At 43.8% G+C, this 21507-nt stretch overlaps 1 long non-coding RNA gene across 39 annotated transcripts in view; it reads right to left on the bottom strand.

Annotated features, from left to right (window-relative positions):
- Positions 1-21507, bottom strand: part of LOC307181352 — a 1649813-nt gene that overhangs the window by 1417555 nt on the left and 210751 nt on the right. Inside the window, exon 5 of one of the 39 annotated variants that reach the window (XR_013826485.1) lies at positions 207-225. The exons of 37 other annotated variants lie outside the window; for them this stretch is intronic. This is a non-coding gene — a long non-coding RNA (uncharacterized lncRNA). Of the gene's footprint in view, positions 1-206; positions 226-15993; positions 16013-21507 lie in introns of those variants that run through there. One more of the 39 variants, XR_013826486.1, reaches the window with a different exon arrangement.

The following is a 21507-nucleotide window of genomic DNA, read 5'->3' as shown; positions in this document are numbered from 1 at the left end:
GGTCCTATAGCTTAGGGAAATTAAAATCAAAAAGACACAGCCACCCCAAAGTTTGGAACGGCTCTGTTTACAAGAACCTCGTTTACAGTACAAGTTCAACATCGCAGAAAGTGAAAAATGGATAAAGAAGTTGTGGTATTTACTTACAAAGCAATATCACTCAGCAATGAAATCTATGTCATCAGGCCCTTAGCATCACAATGAGTGGATTCAGGTATGATGATTCTAACTGAAATAAGTCACACAGAAAAAGAAACATCATAAGATATCAGTAATACACGGAATGTAAACTTGGCTACACAGGAACTGAATTACAGAACAGAACAGGGTCTCAAATTTAGAAAACCAACTTATGCTTGCTTAAGGGTAAAGGTGAGTTGGGGTGCTGCATAAAACCAGAGATTGAAATGAGCACAGATAAAGTTCCTTAAGTCAAATATGGAATAGACAAGAGCTACTCCTTGCTCAACGAAATGGACTCAACACCGCATATTAAACGCCTAACAATGTACCTGACTAGTAAGTATCGTAAAACCTATGGATTGCTATGTCTCCAAAAGAGAATCAAGCATGTGTACAGGGGCATAAACGCAGCAGTGATAGGATTGGAGAGGTTCGGTGAGCAAATGAAGACCCTTTGAAGTCATATTGCATGGTACCCATTCCACGGGTCTCAACTCTCCAGGTTTAAGGTATTCTTCCTTCAGCTAAAACATGCATGTGGAACCCAAGTATGATCAACCATGTGAATGGGAGACGTGTTCAAATATGTCTCAGTTTTCCTCCCCTGGTACTCGGGTGCAACATTCCAGACGCTTTACTAACACTCTCCCCACTTGGAGAGTCAGCGCCTTTAACCTCCTGTTTGGCCCAGTTTGCAATTTCTGCGGAAGATGAACAGGAATAGCGAGAACCAATGAGAGACTAGCTGGAGGTGTCTGGACGGGCAAATTTAACTCTCATTTCCCACCAGGAAGAGGAAATAACCAACGGGTCAGCGTGCCGTACCGGAGCCAGATTAGGGCCTGAAGCCATCCTGCGGTGTTGCGGCCAGCTCACAAGAAAGCGAGTTGAAGAAAGGAGCTCAGGGGCACTGTAATTCACAAACCTGCAGAGTTATAAATGACAGCTATCGTCCAAAAATAGACTGAAGTAAGGCTGCCAAGAGGACTTGAAAGCGGGGCAGAATTGCAGGAAACCGATTTCAGGAGGTAGACTGGAATTGCATTGAAAGCATAGGAAAAGAGGCAGAACGTCCACAATGATGTACTTGGCCAAAAAGGGCGTATGCGTTTTTTCCTGAATATATTCAGGAAAAAACGCATACGCCCTTTTTGGCCAACCAAGCAAGCTTGCAAAGGAAATCTGCACTACAATGAAGTCTCACTTCCCCCCGGTCAAAAGGGCCATCTGAATAAAGTGTAAAATCCAGAAAGGCAGGACAGGCCATGGAGAACTGGGAGCCTTGTTATGCTGATGGGCGGGATGTAAATTGCCAACTACCACTCGGGAGAAGTGTATGGTGTTTCCTGAAACATCTAAAAAACAAAGCAACAGAACCTAGGGCACTTCCACTTATGGTCCTATAGCTTAGGGAAATTAAAATCAAAAAGACACAGCCACCCCAAAGTTTGGAATGGCTCTGTTTACAAGAACCTCGTTTACAGTACAAGTTCAACATCGCAGAAAGTGAAAAATGGATAAAGAAGTTGTGGTATTTACTTACAAAGCAATATCACTCAGCAATGAAATCTGTGTCATCAGGCCCTTAGCAGCACAATGAGTGGATTCAGGTATGATGATTCTAACTGAAATAAGTCACACAGAAAAAGAAACATCATAAGATATCAGTAATACACGGAATGGAAACTTGGCTACACAGGAACTGAATTACAGAACAGAACAGGGTCTCAAATTTAGAAAACCAACTTATGCTTGCTTAAGGGTAAAGGCGAGGTGGGGTGCTGCATAAAACCAGAGATTGAAATGAGCACAGATAAAGTTCCTTAAGTCAAATATGGAATAGACAAGAGCTACTCCTTGCTCAACGAAATGGACTCAACACCGCATATTAAACGCCTAAGAATGTACCTGACTAGTAAGTATCGTAAAACCTATGGATTGCTATGTCTCCAAAAGAGAATCAAGCATGTGTACAGGGGCATAAACGCAGCAGTGATAGGATTGGAGAGGTTCGGTGAGCAAATGAAGACCCTTTGAAGTCATATTGCATGGTACCCATTACACGGGTCTCAACTCTCCAGGTTTAAGGTATTCTTCCTTCAGCTAAAACATGCATGTGGAACCCAAGTATGATCAACCATGTGAACGGGAGACGTGTTCAAATATGTCTCAGTTTTCCTTCCCTGGTACTCGGGTGCAACATTCCAGACGCTTTACTAACAGTCTCCCCACTTGGAGAGTCAGCGCCTTTAACCTCCTGTTTGGCCCAGTTTGCAATTTCTGCGGAAGATGAACAGGAATAGCGAGAACCAATGAGAGGCTAGCTGGAGGTGTCTGGACGGGCAAATTTAACTCTAATTACCCACCAGGAAGAGGAATTAACCAAAGGCTCAGCATGCCGGGCCGGAACCAGATTAGGGCCTGAAGCCATCCTGCGGTGTTGCGGCCAGGTCACAAGAAAGCGAGTTGAAGAAAGGAGCTCAGGGGCACTGTAATTCACAAACCTGCAGAGTTATAAATGACAGCTATCGTCCAAAAATAGACTGAAGTAAGGCTGCCAAGAGGACTTGAAAGCGGGGCAGAATTGCAGGAAACCGATTTCAGGAGGTAGACTGGAATTGCATTGAAAGCATAGGAAAAGAGGCAGAACGTCCACAATGATGCACTTGGCCAAAAAGGGCGTATGCGTTTTTTCCTGAATATATTCAGGAAAAAACGCATACGCCCTTTTTGGCAAACCAAGCAAGCTTGCAAAGGAAATCTGCATTACAATGAAGTCTCACTTCCCCCCGGTCAAAAGGGCCATCTGAAAAAAGTGTAAAATCCAGAAAGGCAGGACAGGCCATGGAGAACTGGGAGCCTTGTTATGCTGATGGGCGGGATGTAAAATGCCAACAACCACTCGGGAGAAGTGTATGGTGTTTCCTGAAACATCAAAAAAACAAAGCAACAGAACCTAGGGCACTTCCACTTATGGTCCTATAGCTTAGGGAAATTAAAATCAAAAAGACACAGCCACCCCAAAGTTTGGAACGGCTCTGTTTACAAGAACCTCGTTTACAGTACAAGTTCAACATCGCAGAAAGTGAAAAATGGATAAAGAAGTTGTGGTATTTACTTACAAAGCAATATCACTCAGCAATGAAATCTGTGTCATCAGGCCCTTAGCAGAACAATGAGTGGATTCAGGTATGATGATTCTAACTGAAATAAGTCACACAGAAAAAGAAACATCATAAGATATCAGTAATACACGGAATGTAAACTTGGCTACACAGGAACTGAATTACAGAACAGAACAGGGTCTCAAATTTAGAAAACCAACTTATGCTTGCTTAAGGGTAAAGGTGAGGTGGGGTGCTGCATAAAACCAGAGATTGAAATGAGCACAGATAAAGTTCCTTAAGCCAAATATGGAATAGACAAGAGCTACTCCTTGCTCAACGAAATGGACTCAACACCGCATATTAAACGCCTAAGAATGTACCTGACTAGTAAGTATCGTAAAACCTATGGATTGCTATGTCTCCAAAAGAGAATCAAGCATGTGTACAGGGGCATAAACGCAGCAGTGATAGGATTGGAGAGGTTCGGTGAGCAAATGAAGACCCTTTGAAGTCATATTGCATGGTACCCATTACACGGGTCTCAACTCTCCAGGTTTAAGGTATTCTTCCTTCAGCTAAAACATGCATGTGGAACCCAAGTATGATCAACCATGTGAACGGGAGACGTGTTCAAATATGTCTCAGTTTTCCTCCCCTGGTACTCGGGTGCAACATTCCAGACGCTTTACTAACACTCTCCCCACTTGGAGAGTCAGCGCCTTTAACCTCCTGTTTGGCCCAGTTTGCAATTTCTGAGGAAGTTGAACAGGAATAGCGAGAACCAATGAGAGGCTAGCTGGAGGTGTCTGGACGGGCAAATTTAACTCTCATTTCCCACCAGGAAGAGGAAATAACCAAAGGCTCAGCGTGCCGTACCGGAGCCAGATTAGGGCCTGAAGCCATCCTGCGGTGTTGCGGCCAGCTCACAAGAAAGCGAGTTGAAGAAAGGAGCTCAGGGGCACTGTAATTCACAAGCCTGCAGAGTTATAAATGACAGCTATCGTCCAAAAATAGACTGAAGTAAGGCTGCCAAGAGGACTTGAAAGCGGGGCAGAATTGCAGGAAACCGATTTCAGGAGGTAGACTGGAATTGCATTGAAAGCATAGGAAAAGAGGCAGAACGTCCACAATGATGCACTTGGCCAAAAAGGGCGTATGCGTTTTTTCCTGAATATATTCAGGAAAAAACGCATACGCCCTTTTTGGCCAACCAAGCAAGCTTGCAAAGGAAATCTGCACTACAATGAAGTCTCACTTCCCCCCGGTCAAAAGGGCCATCTGAAAAAAGTGTAAAATCCAGAAAGGCAGGACAGGCCATGGAGAACTGGGAGCCTTGTTATGCTGATGGGCGGGATGTAAATTGCCAACAGACACTCGGGAGAAGTGTATGGTGTTTCCTGAAACATCTAAAAAACAAAGCAACAGAGCCTAGGGCACTGCCACTTATGGTCCTATAGCTTAGGAAAATTAAAATCAAAAAGACACAGCCACCCCAAAGTTTGGGACGCCTCTGTTTACAAGAACCTCGTTTACAGTACAAGTTCAACATCGCAGAAAGTGAAAAATGGATAAAGAAGTTGTGGTATTTACTTACAAAGCAATATCACTCAGCAATGAAATCTATGTCATCAGGCCCTTAGCAGCACAATGAGTGGATTCAGGTATGATGATTCTAACTGAAATAAGTCACACAGAAAAAGAAACATCATAAGATATCAGTAATACACGGAATGGAAACTTGGCTACACAGGAACTGAATTACAGAACAGAACAGGGTCTCAAATTTAGAAAACCAACTTATGCTTGCTTAACGGGAAAGGTGAGTTGGGGTGCTGCATAAAACCAGAGATTGAAATGAGCACAGATAAAGTTCCTTAAGCCAAATATGGAATAGACAAGAGCTACTCCTTGCTCAACGAAATGGACCCAACACCGCATATTAAACGCCTAAGAATGTACCTGACTAGTAAGTATGTTCAAACCTATGGATTGCTATGTCTCCGAAAGAGAATCAAGCATGTGTACAGGGGCATAAACGCAGCAGTGATAGGATTGGAGAGGTTCGGTGAGCAAATGAAGACCCGTTGAAGTCATATTGCATGGTACCCATTCCACGGGTCTCAACTCTCCAGGTTTAAGGTATTCTTCCTTCAGCTAAAACATGCATGTGGAACCCAGAGTATGATCAACCATGTGAACGGGAGACGTGTTCAAATATGTCTCAGTTTTCCTCCCCTGGTACTCGGGTGCAACATTCCAGATGCTTTACTAACACTCTCCCGACTTGGAGAGTCAGTCCCTTTAACCTCCTGTTTGGCCCAGTTTGCAATTTCTGCGGAAGATGAACAGGAATAGCGAGAACCAATGAGAGGCTAGCTGGAGGTGTCTGGACGGGCAAATTTAACTCTCATTTCCCACCAGGAAGAGGAATTAACCAAAGGCTCAGCATGCCGGGCCGGAACCAGATTAGGGCCTGAAGCCATCCTGCGGTGTTGCGGCCAGGTCACAAGAAAGCGAGTTGAAGAAAGGAGCTCAGGGGCACTGTAATTCACAAACCTGCAGAGTTATAAATGACAGCTATCGTCCAAAAATAGACTGAAGTAAGGCTGCCAAGAGGACTTGAAAGCGGGGCAGAATTGCAGGGAACCGATTTCAGGAGGTAGACTGGAGTTGCATTGAAAGCATAGGAAAAGAGGCAGAACGTCCACAATGATGCACTTGGCCAAAAAGGGCGTATGCGTTTTTTCCTGAATATATTCAGGAAAAAACGCATACGCCCTTTTTGGCCAACCAAGCAAGCTTGCAAAGGAAATCTGCACTACAATGAAGTCTCACTTCCCCCCGGTCAAAAGGGCCATCTGAAAAAAGTGTAAAATCCAGAAATGCAACAGGCCATTGAGAACTGGGAGCCTTGTTATGCTGATGGGCGGGATGTAAATTGCCAAGAGACACTCGGGAGAAGTGTATGGTGTTTCCTGAAACATCTAAAAAACAAAGCAACAGAGCCTAGGGCACTTCCACTTATGGTCCTATAGCTTAGGGAAATTAAAATCAAAAAGACACAGCCACCCCAAAGTTTGGAACGGCTCTGTTTACAAGAACCTCGTTTACAGTACAAGTTCAACATCGCAGAAAGTGAAAAATGGATAAAGAAGTTGTGGTATTCACTTACAAAGCAATATCACTCAGCAATGAAATCTATGTCATCAGGCCCTTAGCAGCACAATGAGTGGATTCAGGTATGATGATTCTAACTGAAATAAGTCACACAGAAAAAGAAACATCATAAGATATCAGTAATACACGGAATGTAAACTTGGCTACACAGGAACTGAATTACAGAACAGAACAAGGTCTCAAATATAGAAAACCAACTTATGCTTGCTTAAGGGGAAAGGTGAGTTGGGGTGCTGCATAAAACCAGAGATTGAAATAGCACAGATAAAGTTCCTTAAGTCAAATATGGAATAGACAAGAGCTACTCCTTGCTCAACGAAATGGACTCAACACCGCATATTAAACGCCTAAGAATGTACCTGACTAGTAAGTATCGTAAAACCTATGGATTGCTATGTGTAAAAAAGAGAATCAAACATGTGTACAGGGGCATAAACGTAGCAGTGATAGGATTGGAGAGCTTCGGTGAGCAAATGAAGACCCTTTGAAGTCATATTGCATGGTACCCATTACACGGGTCTCAACTCTCCAGGTTTAAGGTATTCTTCCTTCAGCTAAAACATGCATGTGAAACCCAAGTATGATCAACCATGTGAACGGGAGAAGTGTTCAAATATGTCTCAGTTTTCCTCCTCTGGTACTCGGGTGTAACATTCCAGACGCTTTACTAACACTCTCCCCATTTGGAGAGTCAGCGCCTTTAACCTCCTGTTTGGCCCAGTTTGCAATTTCTGCGGAAGATGAACAGGAATAGCGAGAACCAATGAGAGACTAGCTGGAGGTGTCTGGACGGGCAAATTTAACTCTCATTTCCCACCAGGAAGAGGAATTAACCAAAGGCTCAGCATGCCGGGCCGGAACCAGATTAGGGCCTGAAGCCATCCTGCGGTGTTGCGGCCAGGTCACAAGAAAGCGAGTTGAAGAAAGGAGCTCAGGGGCACTGTAATTCACAAACCTGCAGAGTTATAAATGACAGCTATCGTCCAAAAATATACTGAAGTAAGGCTGCCAAGAGAACTTGAAAGCGGGGCAGAATTGCAGGAAACCGATTTCAGGAGGTAGACTGGAATTGCATTGAAAGCATAGGAAAAGAGGCAGAACGTCCACAATGATGCACTTGGCCAAAAAGGGCGTATGCGTTTTTTCCTGAATATATTCAGGAAAAAACGCATACGCCCTTTTTGGCCAACCAAGCAAGCTTGCAAAGGAAATCTGCACTACAATGAAGTCTCACTTCCCCCCGGTCAAAAGGGCCATCTGAAAAAAGTGTAAAATCCAGAAAGGCAGGACAGGCCATGGAGAACTGGGAGCCTTGTTATGCTGATGGGCGGGATGTAAATTGCCAACAACCACTCGGGAGAAGTGTATGGTGTTTCCTGAAACATCTAAAAAACAAAGCAACAGAACCTAGGGCACTTCCACTTATGGTCCTATAGCTTAGGGAAATTAAAATCAAAAAGACACAGCCACCCCAAAGTTTGGAATGGCTCTGTTGACAAGAACCTCGTTTACAGTACAAGTTCAACATCGCAGAAAGTGAAAAATGGATAAAGAAGTTGTGGTATTTACTTACAAAGCAATATCACTCAGCAATGAAATCTGTGTCATCAGGCCCTTAGCAGCACAATGAGTGGATTCAGGTATGATGATTCTAACTGAAATAAGTCACACAGAAAAAGAAACATCATAAGATATCAGTAATACACGGAATGTAAACTTGGCTACACAGGAACTGAATTACAGAACAGAACAGGGTCTCAAATTTAGAAAACAATCTTATTCTTGCTTAAGGGTAAAGGTGAGTTGGGGTGCTGCATAAAACCAGAGATTGAAATGAGCACAGATAAAGTTCCTTAAGCCAAATATGGAATAGACAAGAGCTACTCCTTGCTCAACGAAATGGACTCAACACCCCATATTAAACGCCTAAGAATGTACCTGACTAGTAAGTATCTTAAAACCTATGGATTGCTATGTCTCCGAAAGAGAACCAAGCATGTGTACAGGGGCATAAACGCAGCAGTGATAGGATTGGAGAGGTTCGGTGAGCAAATGAAGACCCTTTGAAGTCATATTGCATGATACCCATTCCAGGGGTTTCAACTACCCAGGTTTAAGGTATTCTTCCTTCAGCTAAAACATGCATGTGGAACCTAGAGTATGATCAACCATGTGATCGGGAGACGTGTTCAAATATGTCTCAGTTTTCGTACCCTGGTACTCGGGTGCAACATTCCAGACACTTTACTAACACTCTCCCCATTTGGAGAGTCAGCGCCTTTAACCTCCTGTTTGGCCCAGTTTGCAATTTCTGCAGAAGATGAACAGGAATAGCGGGAACCAATGGAGACTAGCTGGAGGTGTCTGGACGGGCAAATTTAACTCTCATTTCCTACCAGGAAGAGGAATTAACCAAAGGCTCAGCGTGCCGTGCCGGAACCAGATTAGGGCCTGAAGCCATCCTGCGGTGTTGCGGCCAGCTCACAAGAAAGCGAGTTGAAGAAAGGAGCTCAGGGACACTGTAATTCACAAACCTGCAGAGTTATAAATGACAGCTATCGTCCAAAAATAGACTGAAGTAAGGCTGCCAAGAGGACTTGAAAGTGGGGCAGAATTGCAGGAAACCGATTTCAGGAGGTAGACTGGAATTGCATTGAAAGCATAGGAAAAGAGGCAGAACGTCCACAATGATGCACTTGGCCAAAAAGGGCGTATGCGTTTTTTCCTGAATATATTCAGGAAAAAACGCATACGCCCTTTTTGGCCAACCAAGCAAGCTTGCAAAGGAAATCTGCACTACAATGAAGTCTCACTTCCCCCGGGTAAAATGGGCCATCTGAAAAAAGTGTAAAATCCAGAAAGGCAGGACAGGCCATGGAGAACTGGGAGCCTTGTTATGCTGATGGGCGGGATGTAAATTGCCAACAACCACTCGGGAGAAGTGTATGGTGTTTCCTGAAACATCTAAAAAACAAAGCAACAGAGCCTAGGGCACTGCCACTTATGGTCCTATAGCTTAGGAAAATTAAAATCAAAAAGACACAGCCACCCCAAAGTTTGGGACGCCTCTGTTTACAAGAACCTCGTTTACAGTACAAGTTCAACATCGCAGAAAGTGAAAAATGGATAAAGAAGTTGTGGTATTTACTTACAAAGCAATATCACTCAGCAATGAAATCTGTGTCATCAGGCCCTTAGCAGAACAATGAGTGGATTCAGGTATGATGATTCTAACTGAAATAAGTCACACAGAAAAAGAAACATCATAAGATATCAGTAATACACGGAATGTAAACTTGGCTACACAGGAACTGAATTACAGAACAGAACAGGGTCTCAAATTTAGAAAACCAACTTATGCTTGCTTAAGGGTAAAGGTGAGGTGGGGTGCTGCATAAAACCAGAGATTGAAATGAGCACAGATAAAGTTCCTTAAGCCAAATATGGAATAGACAAGAGCTACTCCTTGCTCAACGAAATGGACTCAACACCGCATATTAAACGCCTAAGAATGTACCTGACTAGTAAGTATCGTAAAACCTATGGATTGCTATGTCTCCAAAAGAGAATCAAGCATGTGTACAGGGGCATAAACGCAGCAGTGATAGGATTGGAGAGGTTCGGTGAGCAAATGAAGACCCTTTGAAGTCATATTGCATGGTACCCATTACACGGGTCTCAACTCTCCAGGTTTAAGGTATTCTTCCTTCAGCTAAAACATGCATGTGGAACCCAAGTATGATCAACCATGTGAACGGGAGACGTGTTCAAATATGTCTCAGTTTTCCTCCCCTGGTACTCGGGTGCAACATTCCAGACGCTTTACTAACACTCTCCCCACTTGGAGAGTCAGCGCCTTTAACCTCCTGTTTGGCCCAGTTTGCAATTTCTGAGGAAGTTGAACAGGAATAGCGAGAACCAATGAGAGGCTAGCTGGAGGTGTCTGGACGGGCAAATTTAACTCTCATTTCCCACCAGGAAGAGGAAATAACCAAAGGCTCAGCGTGCCGTACCGGAGCCAGATTAGGGCCTGAAGCCATCCTGCGGTGTTGCGGCCAGCTCACAAGAAAGCGAGTTGAAGAAAGGAGCTCAGGGGCACTGTAATTCACAAGCCTGCAGAGTTATAAATGACAGCTATCGTCCAAAAATAGACTGAAGTAAGGCTGCCAAGAGGACTTGAAAGCGGGGCAGAATTGCAGGAAACCGATTTCAGGAGGTAGACTGGAATTGCATTGAAAGCATAGGAAAAGAGGCAGAACGTCCACAATGATGCACTTGGCCAAAAAGGGCGTATGCGTTTTTTCCTGAATATATTCAGGAAAAAACGCATACGCCCTTTTTGGCCAACCAAGCAAGCTTGCAAAGGAAATCTGCACTACAATGAAGTCTCACTTCCCCCCGGTCAAAAGGGCCATCTGAAAAAAGTGTAAAATCCAGAAAGGCAGGACAGGCCATGGAGAACTGGGAGCCTTGTTATGCTGATGGGCGGGATGTAAATTGCCAACAGACACTCGGGAGAAGTGTATGGTGTTTCCTGAAACATCTAAAAAACAAAGCAACAGAGCCTAGGGCACTGCCACTTATGGTCCTATAGCTTAGGAAAATTAAAATCAAAAAGACACAGCCACCCCAAAGTTTGGGACGCCTCTGTTTACAAGAACCTCGTTTACAGTACAAGTTCAACATCGCAGAAAGTGAAAAATGGATAAAGAAGTTGTGGTATTCACTTACAAAGCAATATCACTCAGCAATGAAATCTATGTCATCAGGCCCTTAGCAGCACAATGAGTGGATTCAGGTATGATGATTCTAACTGAAATAAGTCACACAGAAAAAGAAACATCATAAGATATCAGTAATACACGGAATGGAAACTTGGCTACACAGGAACTGAATTACAGAACAGAACAGGGTCTCAAATTTAGAAAACCAACTTATGCTTGCTTAACGGGAAAGGTGAGTTGGGGTGCTGCATAAAACCAGAGATTGAAATGAGCACAGATAAAGTTCCTTAAGTCAAATATGGAATAGACAAGAGCTACTCCTTGCTCAACGAAATGGACCCAACACCGCATATTAAACGCCTAAGAATGTACCTGACTAGTAAGTATGTTCAAACCTATGGATTGCTATGTCTCCGAAAGAGAATCAAGCATGTGTACAGGGGCATAAACGCAGCAGTGATAGGATTGGAGAGGTTCGGTGAGCAAATGAAGACCCGTTGAAGTCATATTGCATGGTACCCATTCCACGGGTCTCAACTCTCCAGGTTTAAGGTATTCTTCCTTCAGCTAAAACATGCATGTGGAACCCAGAGTATGATCAACCATGTGAACGGGAGACGTGTTCAAATATGTCTCAGTTTTCCTCCCCTGGTACTCGGGTGCAACATTCCAGATGCTTTACTAACACTCTCCCGACTTGGAGAGTCAGTCCCTTTAACCTCCTGTTTGGCCCAGTTTGCAATTTCTGCGGAAGATGAACAGGAATAGCGAGAACCAATGAGAGGCTAGCTGGAGGTGTCTGGACGGGCAAATTTAACTCTCATTTCCCACCAGGAAGAGGAATTAACCAAAGGCTCAGCATGCCGGGCCGGAACCAGATTAGGGCCTGAAGCCATCCTGCGGTGTTGCGGCCAGGTCACAAGAAAGCGAGTTGAAGAAAGGAGCTCAGGGGCACTGTAATTCACAAACCTGCAGAGTTATAAATGACAGCTATCGTCCAAAAATAGACTGAAGTAAGGCTGCCAAGAGGACTTGAAAGCGGGGCAGAATTGCAGGGAACCGATTTCAGGAGGTAGACTGGAGTTGCATTGAAAGCATAGGAAAAGAGGCAGAACGTCCACAATGATGCACTTGGCCAAAAAGGGCGTATGCGTTTTTTCCTGAATATATTCAGGAAAAAACGCATACGCCCTTTTTGGCCAACCAAGCAAGCTTGCAAAGGAAATCTGCACTACAATGAAGTCTCACTTCCCCCCGGTCAAAAGGGCCATCTGAAAAAAGTGTAAAATCCAGAAATGCAACAGGCCATTGAGAACTGGGAGCCTTGTTATGCTGATGGGCGGGATGTAAATTGCCAAGAGACACTCGGGAGAAGTGTATGGTGTTTCCTGAAACATCTAAAAAACAAAGCAACAGAGCCTAGGGCACTTCCACTTATGGTCCTATAGCTTAGGGAAATTAAAATCAAAAAGACACAGCCACCCCAAAGTTTGGAACGGCTCTGTTTACAAGAACCTCGTTTACAGTACAAGTTCAACATCGCAGAAAGTGAAAAATGGATAAAGAAGTTGTGGTATTCACTTACAAAGCAATATCACTCAGCAATGAAATCTATGTCATCAGGCCCTTAGCAGCACAATGAGTGGATTCAGGTATGATGATTCTAACTGAAATAAGTCACACAGAAAAAGAAACATCATAAGATATCAGTAATACACGGAATGTAAACTTGGCTACACAGGAACTGAATTACAGAACAGAACAAGGTCTCAAATATAGAAAACCAACTTATGCTTGCTTAAGGGGAAAGGTGAGTTGGGGTGCTGCATAAAACCAGAGATTGAAATAGCACAGATAAAGTTCCTTAAGTCAAATATGGAATAGACAAGAGCTACTCCTTGCTCAACGAAATGGACTCAACACCGCATATTAAACGCCTAAGAATGTACCTGACTAGTAAGTATCGTAAAACCTATGGATTGCTATGTGTAAAAAAGAGAATCAAACATGTGTACAGGGGCATAAACGTAGCAGTGATAGGATTGGAGAGCTTCGGTGAGCAAATGAAGACCCTTTGAAGTCATATTGCATGGTACCCATTACACGGGTCTCAACTCTCCAGGTTTAAGGTATTCTTCCTTCAGCTAAAACATGCATGTGAAACCCAAGTATGATCAACCATGTGAACGGGAGAAGTGTTCAAATATGTCTCAGTTTTCCTCCTCTGGTACTCGGGTGTAACATTCCAGACGCTTTACTAACACTCTCCCCATTTGGAGAGTCAGCGCCTTTAACCTCCTGTTTGGCCCAGTTTGCAATTTCTGCGGAAGATGAACAGGAATAGCGAGAACCAATGAGAGACTAGCTGGAGGTGTCTGGACGGGCAAATTTAACTCTCATTTCCCACCAGGAAGAGGAATTAACCAAAGGCTCAGCATGCCGGGCCGGAACCAGATTAGGGCCTGAAGCCATCCTGCGGTGTTGCGGCCAGGTCACAAGAAAGCGAGTTGAAGAAAGGAGCTCAGGGGCACTGTAATTCACAAACCTGCAGAGTTATAAATGACAGCTATCGTCCAAAAATATACTGAAGTAAGGCTGCCAAGAGAACTTGAAAGCGGGGCAGAATTGCAGGAAACCGATTTCAGGAGGTAGACTGGAATTGCATTGAAAGCATAGGAAAAGAGGCAGAACGTCCACAATGATGCACTTGGCCAAAAAGGGCGTATGCGTTTTTTCCTGAATATATTCAGGAAAAAACGCATACGCCCTTTTTGGCCAACCAAGCAAGCTTGCAAAGGAAATCTGCACTACACGGAAGTCTCACTTCCCCCCGGTCAAAAGGGCCATCTGAAAAAAGTGTAAAATCCAGAAAGGCAGGACAGGCCATGGAGAACTGGGAGCCTTGTTATGCTGATGGGCGGGATGTAAATTGCCAACAACCACTCGGGAGAAGTGTATGGTGTTTCCTGAAACATCTAAAAAACAAAGCAACAGAACCTAGGGCACTTCCACTTATGGTCCTATAGCTTAGGGAAATTAAAATCAAAAAGACACAGCCACCCCAAAGTTTGGAATGGCTCTGTTGACAAGAACCTCGTTTACAGTACAAGTTCAACATCGCAGAAAGTGAAAAATGGATAAAGAAGTTGTGGTATTTACTTACAAAGCAATATCACTCAGCAATGAAATCTGTGTCATCAGGCCCTTAGCAGCACAATGAGTGGATTCAGGTATGATGATTCTAACTGAAATAAGTCACACAGAAAAAGAAACATCATAAGATATCAGTAATACACGGAATGTAAACTTGGCTACACAGGAACTGATTTACAGAACAGAACAGGGTCTCAAATTTAGAAAACCAACTTATGCTTGCTTAAGGGTAAAGGTGAGTTGGGGTGCTGCATAAAACCAGAGATTGAAATGAGCACAGATAAAGTTCCTTACGCCAAATATGGAATAGACAAGAGCTACTCCTTGCTCAACGAAATGGGCTCAACACCGCATATTAAACACCTAAGAATGTACCTGACTAGAAAGTATCTTAAAACCTATGGATTGCTATGTCTCCGAAAGAGAATCAAGCATGTGTACAGGGCCATAAACGCAGCAGTGATAGGATTGGAGAGGTTCGGTGAGCAAATGAAGACCCTTTGAAGTCATATTGCATGGTACCCATTCCACGGGTATCAACTACCCAGGTTTAAGGTATTCTTCCTTCAGCTAAAACATGCATGTGGAACCTAGAGTATGATCAACCATGTGATCGGGAGACGTGTTCAAATATGTCTCAGTTTTCTTACCCTGGTACTCGGGTGCAACATTCCAGACGCATTACTAACACTCTCCCGACTTGGAGAGTCAGTCCCTTTAAACTCCTGTTTGGCCCAGTTTGCAATTTCTGTGGAAGATGAACAGGAATAACGAGAACCAATGAAAGGCTAGCTGGAGGTGTCTGGATGGGCAAATTTAACTCTCATTTCCCACCAGGAAGAGGAATTAACCAAAGGCTCAGCGTGCCGTGCCAGAACCAGATTAGGGCCTGAAGCCATCCTGCGGTGTTGCGGCCAGGTCACAAGAAAGCGAGTTGAAGAAAGGAGCTCAGGGGCACTGTAATTCACAAACCTGCAGAGTTATAAATGACAGCTATCGTCCAAAAATAGACTGAAGTAAGGCTGCCAAGAGGACTTGAAAGCGGGGCAGAATTGCAGGAAACCGATTTCAGGAGGTAGACTGGAATTGCATTGAAAGCATAGGAAAAGAGGCAGAACGTCCACAATGATGCACTTAGCCAAAAAGGGCGTATGCGTTTTTTCCTGAATATATTCAGGAAAAAACGCATACGCCCTTTTTGGCCAACCAAGCAAGCTTGCAAAGGAAATCTGCACTACAATGAAGTCTCACTTCCCCCCAGTCAAAAGGGCCATCTGAAAAAAGTGTAAAATCCAGAAAGGCAGGACAGGCCATGGAGAACTGGGAGCCTTGTTATGCTGATGGGCGGGATGTAAATTGCCAACAACCACTCGGGAGAAGTGTATGGTGTTTCCTGAAACATCTAAAAAACAAAGCATCAGAACCTAGGGCACTTCCACTTATGGTCCTATAGCTTAGGGAAATTAAAATCAAAAAGACACAGCCACCCCAAACTTTGGGACGCCTCTGTTTACAAGAACCTCGTTTACCGTACACTTTCAACATCGCAGAAAGTGAAAAATGGATAAAGAAGTTGTGGTATTTACTTACAAAGCAATATCACTCAGCAATGAAATCTATGTCATCAGGCCCTTAGCAGCACAATGAGTGGATTCAGGTATGATGATTCTAACTGAAATAAGTCACACAGAAAAAGAAACATCATAAGATATCAGTAATATATGGAATGTAAACTTGGCTACACAGGAACTGAATTACAGAACAGAACAGGATCTCAAATTTAGAAAACCAACTTATGCTTGCTTAAGGGGAAAGGTGAGTTGTGGTGCTGCATAAAACCAGAGATTGAAATGAGCACAGATAAAGTTCCTTAAGCCAAATATGGAATAGACAAGAGCTACTCCTTGCTCAACGAAATGGACTCAACACCGCATATTAAACGCCTAAGAATGTACCTGACTAGTAAGTATCTTAAAACCTATGGATTGCTATGTCTCCGAAAGAGAATCAAGCATGTGTACAGGGGCAAAAACGCAGCAGTGATAGGATTGGAGAGGTTCGGTGAGCAAATGAAGACCCTTTGAAGTCATATTGCATGTTACCCATTACACGGGTTTCAACTCTCCAGGTTTAAGGTATTCTTCCTTCAGCTAAAACATGCATGTGGAACCCAGAGTATGATCAACCGTGTGAACGGGAGATGTGTTCAAATATGTCTCAGTTTTCGTCCCCTGGTACTCGGGTTCAACATTCCAGACGCTTTACTAACACTCTCCCCACTTGGAGAGTCAGCGCCTTTAACCTCCTGTTTGGCCCAGTTTGCAATTTCTGCGGAAGATGAACAGGAATAGCGAGAAACAATGAGAGACTAGCTGGAGGTGTCTGGACAGGCAAATTTAACTCTCATTTCCCACCAGGAAGAGGAAATAACCAAAGGCTCAGCGTGCCGTGCCGGAACCAGATTAGGGCCTGAAGCCATCCTGCGGTTTTGCGGCCAGCTCAAAAGAAAGCGAGTTGAGGAAAGGAGCTCAGGGGCACTGTAATTCACAAACCTGCAGAGTTATAAATGACAGCTATCGTCCAAAAATAGACTGAAGTAAGGCTGCCAAGAGGACTTGAAAGCGGGGCAGAATTGCAGGAAACCGATTTCAGGAGGTAGACTGGAATTGCATTGAAAGCATAGGAAAAGAGGCAGAACGTCCACAATGATGCACTTGGCCAAAAAGGGCGTATGCGTTTTTTCCTGAATATATTCAGGAAAAAACGCATACGCCCTTTTTGGCCAACCAAGCAAGCTTGCAATGGAAATCTGCACTACAATGAAGTCTCACTTCCCCCCGGTCAAAAGGGCCATCTGAAAAAAGTGTAAAATCCAGAAAGGCAGGACAGGCCATAGAGAACTGGGAGCCTTGTTATGCTGATGGGCGGGATGTAAATTGCCAACAGACACTCCGGAGAAGTGTATGGTGTTTCCTGAAACATCTAAAAAACAAAGCAACAGAGCCTAGGGCTCTTCCACTTATGGTCGTATAGCTTACGGAAATTAAAATCAAAAAGACACAGCCACCCAAAAGTTTGGGACGCCTCCGTTTACAAGAACCTCGTTTACAGTACAAGTTCAACATCACAGAATGTGAAAAATGGATAAAGAAGTTGTGGTATTTACTTACAAAGAAATATCACTCAGCAATGAAATCTATGTCATCAGGCCCTTAGCAGCACAATGAGTGGATTCAGGTATGATGATTCTAACTGAAATAAGTCACGCAGAAAAAGAAACATCATAAGATATCAGTAATACACGGAATGGAAACTTGGCTACACAGGAACTGAATTACAGAACAGAACAGGGTCTCAAATTTAGAAAACCAACTTATGCTTGCTTAAGGGGAAAGGTGAGTTGGGGTGCTGCATAAAACCAGAGATCGAAATGAGCACAGATAAAGTTCCTTAAGCCAAATATGGAATAGACAAGAGCTACTCCTTGCTCAACGAAATGGACTCAACACCCCATATTAAACGCCTAAGAATATACCTGACTAGTAAGTATCTTAAAACCTATGGATTGCTATGTCTCCGAAAGAGAATCAAGCATGTGTACAGGGGCATAAACGCAGCAGTGATAGGATTGGAGAGGTTCGGTGAGCAAATGAAGACCCTTTGAAGTCATATTGCATGGTACCCATTCCACGAGTCTCAACTCTGCAGGTTTCAGGTATTCTTCCTTCAGCTAAAACATGCATGTGGAACCCAGAGTATGATCAACTGTGTGAACGGGAGACGTGTTCAAATATGTCTCAGTTTTTGTACCCTGGTACTCGGGTGCAACATTCCAGACGCTTTACTAACACTCTCCCGACTTGGAGAGTCAGTCCCTTTAACCTCCTGTTTGGCACAGTTTGCAATTTCTGCGGAAGATGAACAGGAATAGCGAGAACCAATGAGAGACTAGCTGGAGGTGTCTGGACGGGCAAATTTAACACTCACATCCCACCAGCAAGAGGAATTAACCAAAGGCTCAGCGTGCCGTGCCGGAACCAGATTAGGGCCTGAAGCCATCCTGCGGTGTTGCGGCCAGGTCACAAGAAAGCGAGTTGAAGAAAGGAGCTCAGGGGCACTGTAATTCACAAACCTGCAGAGTTATAAATGACAGCTATCGTCCAAAAATAGACTGAAGTAAGGCTGCCAAGAGGACTTGAAAGCGGGGCAGAATTGCAGGAAACCGATTTCAGGAGGTAGACTGGAATTGCATTGAAAGCATAGGAAAAGAGGCAGAACGTCCACAATGATGCACTTGGCCAAAAAGGGCGTATGCGTTTTTTCCTGAATATATTCAGGAAAAAACGCATACGCCCTTTTTGGCCAACCAAGCAAGCTTGCAAAGGAAATCTGCAGTACAATGAAGTCTCACTTCCCCCCGGTCAAAAGGGCCATCTGAAAAAAGTGTAAAATCCAGAAAGGCAGGACAGGCCATGGAGAACTGGGAGCCTTGTTATGCTGATGGGCGGGATGTAAATTGCCACAGACACTCGGGAGAAGTGTATGGTGTTTCCTGAAACATCTAAAAAACAAAGCAACAGAGCCTAGGGCACTTCCACTTATGGTCCTATAGCTTAGGGAAATTAAAATCAAAAAGACACAGCCACCCCAAAGTTTGGGACGCCTCTGTTTACAAGAACCTCGTTTACCGTACAAGTTCAATGTCACAGAAAGTGAAAAATGGATAAAGAACTTGTGGTACTTACGTACAATGCAGTATCACTCAGCAATGAAATCTATGTCATCAGGCCAGTAGCAGCATAATGAGTGGATTCAGGTACGATGATTCTAACTGAAATAAGTCACACAGAAAAAGAAACATCATAAGATATCACTAATACACGGAATGTAAACTTGGCTACACAGGAACTGAATTCCAAACAGAACAGAGTCTCAAATTTAGAAAACCAACTTATGCTTGCTTAAGGGGAAAGGTGAGTTGGGGTGCTGCATAAAACCAGAGATTGAAATGAGCACAGATAAAGTTCCTTAAGCCAAATATGGAATAGACAAGAGCTACTCCTTGCTCAACGAAATGGACTCAACACCCCATATTAAACGCCTAAGAATGTACCTGACTAGTAAGTATCTTAAAACCTATGGATTGCTATGTCTCCAAAAGGGAATCAAGCATGTGTACAGGGGCATAAACGCAGGAGTGATAGGATTGGAGAGGTTCGGTGAGCAAATGAAGACCCTTTTAAGTCATATTGCATGGTACCCATTCCACGGGTCTCAACTCTGCAGGTTTCAGGTATTCTTCCTTCAGCTAAAACATGCATGTGGAACCCAGAGTATGATCAACTCTGTGAACGGGAGACGTGTTCAAATATGTCTCAGTTTTCATACCCTGGTACTCGGGTGCAACATTCCAGATGCTTTATTAACACTCTCCCCACTTGGAGAGTCAGCACCTTTAACCTCCTGTTTGGCCCAGTTTGCAATTTCTGCGGAAGATGAACAGGAATAGGGAGAACCAATGGGAGACTAGATGGAGGTGTCTGGACGGGCAAATTTAACTCTCATTTCCCACCAGGAAGAGGAATTAACCAAAGGCTCTGCGTGCCGTGCCGGTACCAGATTAGGGCCTCAAGCAATCCTGCAGTGTGGCGGCCAGGTCACAAGAAAGTGAGTTGAAGAAAGGAGCTCAGGGGCACTGTAATTCACAAACCTGCAGAGTTATAAATGACAGCTATCGTCCAAAAATAGACTGAAGTAAGGCTGCCAAGAGGACTTGAAAGCGGGGCAGAATTGCAGGAAACCGATTTCAGGAGGTAGACTGGAATTGCATTGAAAGCATAGGAAAAGAGGCAGAACGTCCACAATGATGCACTTGGCCAAAAAGGGCGTATGCGTTTTTTCCTGAATATATTCAGGAAAAAACGCATACGCCCTTTTTGGCCAAACAAGCAAACTTGCAAAGGAAATCTGCACTACAATGAAGTCTCACTTCCCCCCGGTCAAAAGGGCCATCTGAAAAAAGTGTAAAATCCAGAAAGGCAGGACAGGCCATGGACAACTGGGAGACTTGTTATGCTGATGGGCGGGATGTAAATTGCCAACAGACACTCCGGAGAAGTGTATGGTGTTTCCTGAAACATCTAAAAAACAAAGCAACAGAGCCTAGGGCACTTCCACTTATGGTCCTATAGCTTAGGGAAATTAAAATCAAAAAGACACAGCCACCCCAAAGTTTGGGACGCCTCTGTTTACAAGAACCTTGTTTACCGTACAAGTTCAATATCACAGAAAGTGAAAAATGGATAAAGAACTTGTGGTACTTACGTACAATGCAGTATCACTCAGCAATGAAATCTATGTCATCAGGCCCGTGGCAGCATAATGAGTGGATTCAGGTACGATGATGCTAACTGAAATAAGTCACACAGAAAAAGAAACATCATAAGATATCAGTAATACACGGAATGGAAACTTGGCTACACAGGAACTGAATTACAGAACAGAACAGGGTCTCAAATTTAGAAAGCCAACTTATGCTTGCTTAAGGGGAAAGGTGAGTTGTGGTGCTGCATAAAACCAGAGATTGAAATGAGCACAGATAAAGTTCCTTAAGCCAAATATGGAATAGACAAGAGCTACTCCTTGCTCAACGAAATGGACTCAACACCCCATATTAAACGTCTAAGAATGTACCTGACTAGTAAGTATCTTAAAACCTATGGATTGCTATGTCTCCAAAAGAGAATCAAGCGTGTGTACAGGGGCATAAACGCATCAGTGATAGGATTGGAGAGGTTCGGTGAGCAAATGAAGACCCTTTGAAGTCATATTGCATGGTACCCATTCCACGGGTCTCAACTCTGCAGGTTTCAGGTATTCTTCCCTCAGCTAAAACATGCATGTGGAACCTAGAGTATGATCAACCATGTGATCGGGAGACGTGTTCAAATATGTCTCAGTTTTTGTACCCTGGTACTCGGGTGCAACATTCCAGACGCTTTACTAACACTCTCCCGACTTCAGAGTCAATCCCTTAAATCTCCTGTTTGGCCCAGTTTGCAATTTCTGCGGAAGATGAACAGGAATAGCGAGAACCAATGAGAGACTAGCTGGAGGTGTCCTGACGGGCAAATTTAACACTCATTTCCCACCAGGAAGAGGAA

The sequence above is a fragment of the Stenella coeruleoalba genome (genome assembly GCF_951394435.1).
Source record: "Stenella coeruleoalba genome assembly, contig: scaffold_48, whole genome shotgun sequence".
Taxonomy (NCBI): Eukaryota; Metazoa; Chordata; class Mammalia; order Artiodactyla; family Delphinidae; genus Stenella; species Stenella coeruleoalba.
This window is presented reverse-complemented; position numbering and strand designations above follow the sequence as displayed.